General features: G+C 33.8%; 1 pseudogene; it reads right to left on the bottom strand.

The window, feature by feature from the left end:
- Positions 1-5,116: 5,116 nt before the first annotated feature.
- Positions 5,117-5,216, bottom strand: LOC122126511 (annotated as a pseudogene).
- Positions 5,217-6,864: the final 1,648 nt, after the last annotated feature.

Below are 6,864 nucleotides of genomic sequence, written 5' to 3'. Positions count from 1 at the left end.
TAAATATTTTACCTTTCATATACACAAAAATGCAGTCTGACCTATCATTAATGTTAGGAATGAGAGGATAAAAAATCATAGACCACAAGACCTAAGCATGAATTAAAGCCTCTCCAACTTGTGAATACAATTGTTTTAAAAAGACATAAAGACATGGGAAGGTGGCGTAGTGGTAGAGCGCTTGCCTTGCATGCATGAAGCCCTGGCTTTGATTCCTCAGGACCACATAAGCAAAAAAACAAAACCGCAAATGACTCTGTAGCTCAAGTGGAAGAGCGCTAGCCTTGAGCTGAAGAGCTGAGGGACAGCGCCCAGGCCCATAGTTCAGGCCCTACTACCAGACTCCCACCCCCCCAAAAAAGACATCAATACTACTACATTTGTTCAAACTTTCTTATGATACTGAAGATTCAATTGTAAACTGTTAACCCTTACAAACAACTCATTTTCTTGGGAGTAGAAAACAAAACATAAGATTAATCCTAATCACTTTCAAAGACCTTTGTTTATATTACAAATTCATTCTTATAACTACAAAGATTCTAAAAATAACTGAAACATAGTTTCATAAAGCACATAATTTAACTTCATCATGTTCATTCAAAGGACTGTGCTAATAGAAAACAAAGTTACACTAATAATTAGCTCACCCAATTCACTTCCATTCTTTTATTCTATATCTTTTAGTTTCATAAAAACTGACTTTTCATAAAATGATGCATAAAAAAGCTTGTATTCCCACTTACATTTTCAGATTTTAACAATGTTTATTCCAGAAATGTCTTTAGCTGTATACTCAATGAACAGAAATAACACTAAAATATTCAAAGGGTTTTCAGAAATTGCAAGACTCGCTCTGGAATGTTATTTATATTGGAAAAGATATTCAAAAAGCATTATTTATTAAAGTTGTGAAGGTTACTCCCACAAAAGAACTATTAATGAAAAAAACTTTGTATGTAAAATACAACTTCAAATCATCCAGAATCTGGAGGTGACACATGTTTTTTGTTTGTTTTTGCGATGAATATCTAACAAACATATCCACAATGTTGATTTTCAATCAATATGATGGGATATTCAAACCTAAAAAATACGGTGTTTATTATCTTAGTCTGAATAGATACGATCTTACAAAGAAAGTTATTTTCAACAGAAATCCAGAAAGAGTTTATCCACCTTGAATTTCACAGGAATAACCAGAGAGTAATACCTGTTTGGTCAAGTTGGTCAAAATCAATCCATGAAAATATCTTAAAAGTATATCCAATTTAAGAGGTCAAATACATATTTTGTACTAACAGTCCTCTTACAGCAATAACTTACTACCTAATTATACATGTATCTTCTTGCCTAACATATACTAAGAGCTGAAATTGATCTCTTTTATCTAACTTAATGGTGTAAATGCTTTGATTATGATGATGCTGTTATTTGACAAATAAAATGTACAGAAGGGCGGTTCCACTGAAATGACAGGATAGAACACTGATAAATAACAACATTGCAACACTGCTCTTTTCAGCCTCACTCTGTTCACATTGGCAAGCAACACTGCAACCACACACAAACACACACACACACACACACACATATACACATACACACCCATGTGGGCACATGTACACACACATATACATGCATGCCAAATTCAGGGTTTATTGTACAAAATAGTTCAAATAAAATATTAATGATTAGGAAAGATGATAATTTGCCTTATTACAAAATAATACATAATCCAGTCACCACTGTTGTTACATTTGACCTGTCTCTCCACATGTAACCACTTAATTTATTTTTAGTTCATTCACTCATTCATTCATTCATTAGTTTAATGCTAATATTAGAGATTGAACTCAGGACCTGGCTCTGTCCCAGAATTTGTTATTTATTTATTTTTTTTTAGTTTTCTCAAGGCTAGCATTTTACTGTTTATACTAAGCTCCATTTCAAGCTTTTGTGGTTACTTTCAAATCATAATCTAATGAACTTTTTTTTTCTTGGTCTGGTTTCAAAGCACAATCATCAGATTTCATCTTTCTGATTAGGTAGGATTAAAGACCTGAGCCACCCGGGTGGCTCCTATTTTTCCAATACTTATGTAATGCACATACTTAGATAGTAATTTAAAACTGAAAGCACAGAAGCAAAATGTACAGTGATGATATTGTCTTGTCAGAAATTCAAGTTAGTAATGTAAATTTCTTCTTAAGTCTATACACAAAAAATACTTAAGAAATATGATGATGATGTGTGTATATGTGTGTATATGTGTGTGTTTGTGTGTGTGTGTGCTGTTGCAATATGTTCCACATATAAGCACTGTGCAGGGGTGTCCAGCCATTCACAGTTATTGCATGAATACCTGCCTTGAGATACCAACTCATGGACAATGTCTAGGTGTCCAATCTAGGCTTCCCGATGAAGGGGCGTATACTCATCCTCATCCCTAGTATTCATATGAGTGGCCTTTTTGGAAAGTAGTCTCCGCACTGTAGTGAGCTGCAAGGCAAACACTCTAACACTGAGGCACATTGCCAGCCCAAGTATTAAGATTCTTGCCTGTAATTTGGTCAAAGCTATGTCTCTTTATGTAGGCGACTAAAAATGTATTTACTAATTTCAAGTAAATACATAAATTCTATTTCCATCTCTTTTAAAAAGTAAAAAAAAAATTGTTTGCTCTGTAAATTGAGTAGAAGCATGGATTTTGCGGCTAGCTAGGTCATTGCAAATCTGTATCTCTTTTCCTCTATCTCTTTCATGGTTCTCATAGACAATATGGTTGCTCCATAATTATCCTAATTTATTTTGCCTTTATATTTTTGGTTGCATCATTTCACTTTCTGCTCTGCCATTTCCCAAAACAGCACCACATAAACAGAAAAATCCAGAAGTGGTGCTGTGGCTCAAGTGGAAGAGCACTTACCTTGATTTGAAGAGCTCAAGGACAGTGCCCAGGCCCAGAGTTCAGGCCCCAAATCTAATTTTTAAAAAAAGAATCTAAATACTTGATAATTCTACTAACAGATCTGACTGAAATCAGTTGAATCACACTTTTCCTGTACAATGAAGGAATAGGTCCAGGCTAGGAAAGCAGCTAGAGAAGGCAGGCAGATTGTAGAAGATTGTATCTGTGACAAAACTTTGTGGAAAATGGAATCCAGGATTACTTACTGGTGATTCACTTCTACTTGAAGCATGATTCTGAAATATTTCTTGCTGATTCTGAACTATTGCTTTGATCATTATAATCTCCAAGAAGAAAAAGTGAAATTTAATTGATAACAAAGGACTACTAATATATTTTGACTTCTCATTAAGCATCTTCAATCATCAAAATCACCTGAAGACAATAGACAGGCCTATATTTAGATGAAAAGTGTCTTTAAAAATAACAAGAATTTAGGTAGTCATACAAAGGACTTCTATTTTACTACTGCATTATACATTTTTTCTAATGTTGAATACCAACATTAGAAAGCTACTAGAAAGCTCTTAAAGCCCATATGTTGAATAGTGAGTTATCTTACACTATAATGTGGTATTTCCCAAATCATTTACGTAGAAGACATTGTTTCCTATTTTCTCATTCCCAGAATAACCTGCACATGAAGACACCACTGGTCCTCATTTTCAGTCTGTACCTTTGAATACTGAGGAAAATCTTTCCTCTGCTCTCTATCAATTCCCTACTCTCCAGTTAGAATAATTTAGAAGAGCAAAAATGGAAAAAGTGAAAATAAATCATGGTGAAAAATCATATGCAGAAAATTCACCATATTTTTCTGACCAGTTCAACCAATGTGAACTATTGGGGAAATACATTGACATCTCATTCCCACTGGCACTCAAAGTCTCTGGTTACGTAACTCTGACGAAGACAAGGAACAAGAGAAAAAAGTGAGGAACGGAATCAATTGCAAGAAAAAAATGGAGTAGGATCCAAGCAAATTTCTTCTTTGGGATGCCGAAATTAATCGCCTTACTATGGTGCGGAGACTACTTTCCAAATAGGCCACCCAATTGAATACTAGGGATGAGGATGAGTATATCCCTCTTCATCAGGAAGCCTAGAGTGGACACTTAGACATTGTCTATGAGTTGGTAGCTCAAGGCAGATATTCATGCAATAGCTCTGAAGGGCTGGACACGCCTGCACAGTGCTTACATGTGGAATAATAACAGATTGGCTTTTTTCTTACTTCATCATGATGCAGATACCAATCCCCAAACTAAAGGCCTCTTGACCCCCTTGCATATTACTGCTAGGAATAGAAATAGCAAAGATACCTTGTATCTACTTCTGTTGAACCACTATATCAAACCAGGTCTGAAGAACAACTTGGAAGAGACTGCATTTGATATTGCCAAAAGGATAAGTATGTATCACTACCTCTTTGAAGTTGTGGAAAGCTGTACAAATTTTTCTCCTAAGTCGTAATGGTTTGAATAAGTTTCTTAAATTCCTAAAATGCCAGTCCATCCTTTGTGTCCCTACAATTTTTTTTTCACAATACAAAGCAACAGCAATATCTTACTTTAAAAATTCATGGATTCCATGGTATTCTTCGAAGTGAATTGCCTGACTTTGTTGTCAAAATGTATTCGTTGTTTGTATACATCTATAATGATTTCAGCAGAGTTTGTGATTTTTTTAAATCAGAAATAATTTTAACTTATCTGTTGAAATGAATAGTATAGACACTAAAGATGTTCCTGGTGCTTTTTAGAAAAAAGTATGTCTATGTTTGTATAATGTCCATAATCTATTTCATTCGCTCCTAGATATAATAATTTGAATTCTACATTGTTATATAATGTATAGGTTCATTAATAAATGTGTCCTATCAAATTGCATTCCTCATAGAAGAAGTTTAAAAATCTTTTTTTCCCTGGGTCCTAATATTATTTTATTTCTTTTGGATAAAATGACAATGTTATCTAATTTCAAGTTTTGTAAAGGTTATGCTATGTAAAGGCCTTTCGAAGGTGAAGATTTAATACAATGATGTCAAACTAACCTTTAATTCTATGAATTACATGTATTGTTACACCTGTATTTTTGTAATCAACTTTTTAATAACTGTTTTTCATTTCTTGCATCAGAAGAATGAAAAATAAGGAATACTTCACAAAGTTTCCTATCATCCTTGTGCAAGTGCCATGTTAATCTCTGTATTGTTGTAATTTGTGTAGACCTGCTGCTGAAGCATGTAGAATCCTCTAAATTTAAGTACTTAATGATGCAATCTTTATAATGATGCCTATTTGTAACAAGGAACCCTTATTGTTCCTAAAAATGCTATTGATCTTATTTCTCTAAAATTCTGTATATAGTGGAAAAAAACTGATATCGTTTAGTCGATTGCTCACATTTACAATTTTTTGTCAATGACTATTTTGTCGTTTTCATTTTAAATTTGATCATACTTTGTAGCCTTTACAGCTAATTCCAAAAGTGATGGCTTTTCAAGTACTTATTTACCAACTGAGTTAGCTTTGTGGAGCTAAAGGATTCATAGTAAGCCTTGCTTAAGAGCTACTTCTAAATTTCTGCAGCTTAAAATTTCTCAAATGAGGTCTTGCTGGGACAAATGTCTGCCTGAACCTTTACCTTTCTTCCATGTAGGAACAGACCAACCACAATATCTTACCCTGACAGCATAGATTGTCGTACTGAAACAAAACTAATCTTAGTTACAAGGGATCATAGAGAGATGAACCGTTTAGACCGAATTGTTCAGAATGGAAGGTATTTTATCAAAATATAATTGTTTATTATACTTATCATTTGAAAAGTAGCTAAAGCCAAGAAGGTGAAAAAATTGTTCATATGCATGATTACCTACTGTCCTGGCCTGTCTATCATCCAACTAGGCAGGAACTTACACTACTGACTTTCTATCACCAAATATTTCCATAGCTCCTGGAGCAGTCCATATGTTTCTCCTAGATATTAGGCCTTAAATTGGTAATGCTTTAATCACAGTGTTTCCTCTTGGCTCTAGGCTGTAAATCTACAAATGGTAAAGCTTTAAGTCTAACTCTACCAAAAGCTAAGGTAGAGATAATGGAATAATACTTTAAAACAGAGTTGCCTTTGATTCGCTAACCACAACACAACAATGCAAAACAATTTTTATATTATATATACTTATATATTTTATATTTATATGTGCTGATTTTAAATTTCACACAGTGATTCTTACTAGAATTGATAATTTGACAAATATATTGACATTTATTCCCATAAATGGATTGGAATATAAATAATTAGGTTTAGAATATATATTAGAATATAAAAAGTATCAATGCAATGTCTTCGCTATAAACTTGTGATACCTTCTACGTGTTCATAGTCTTCTGAATTCACATGGTAAAATAACAATATTTTTTTCTGCTAATCTATAAGGGATTTTACTCTGATGCTCTGTTTATTGTTTTAACTCGCTTGTCCCAAAGTGTTTTAATCCATATTTCTGAAGCATTCTTACTGATTATACACAAATTTTGCTGATATGATGCCTAAAAGCTATTATTCTTCTGGAGGACCCATGGTCCTAGGACACCAGGTCCCAGTTATCTGCACCATCAGATAACAAGCGCAAGACTTCTCACATAGGCCCATGCAACATGCCAGCGGAAAATAATTGAAGACTCATCTCTATTTCTCATTTCCTATAACATTACAGGGACCCAATTCCCTTCAAGAATTAGCAATAATCAAGTGTGAAATGCCAAGCAACTTTCAATGAAAGATGAGATCACAAAATCTGAGAGAAAGTACTGTAATTCAAACTTTCAATTTACAGATGACCAGCCCATATGAGTGAACAAAATCACAAATGAACAAGATTATTT

The sequence above is a fragment of the Dipodomys spectabilis genome, unplaced genomic scaffold (assembly GCF_019054845.1).
Source record: "Dipodomys spectabilis isolate Male_0828 unplaced genomic scaffold, ASM1905484v1 ptg000281l, whole genome shotgun sequence".
NCBI lineage: Eukaryota > Metazoa > Chordata > Mammalia > Rodentia > Heteromyidae > Dipodomys > Dipodomys spectabilis.
This window is presented reverse-complemented; position numbering and strand designations above follow the sequence as displayed.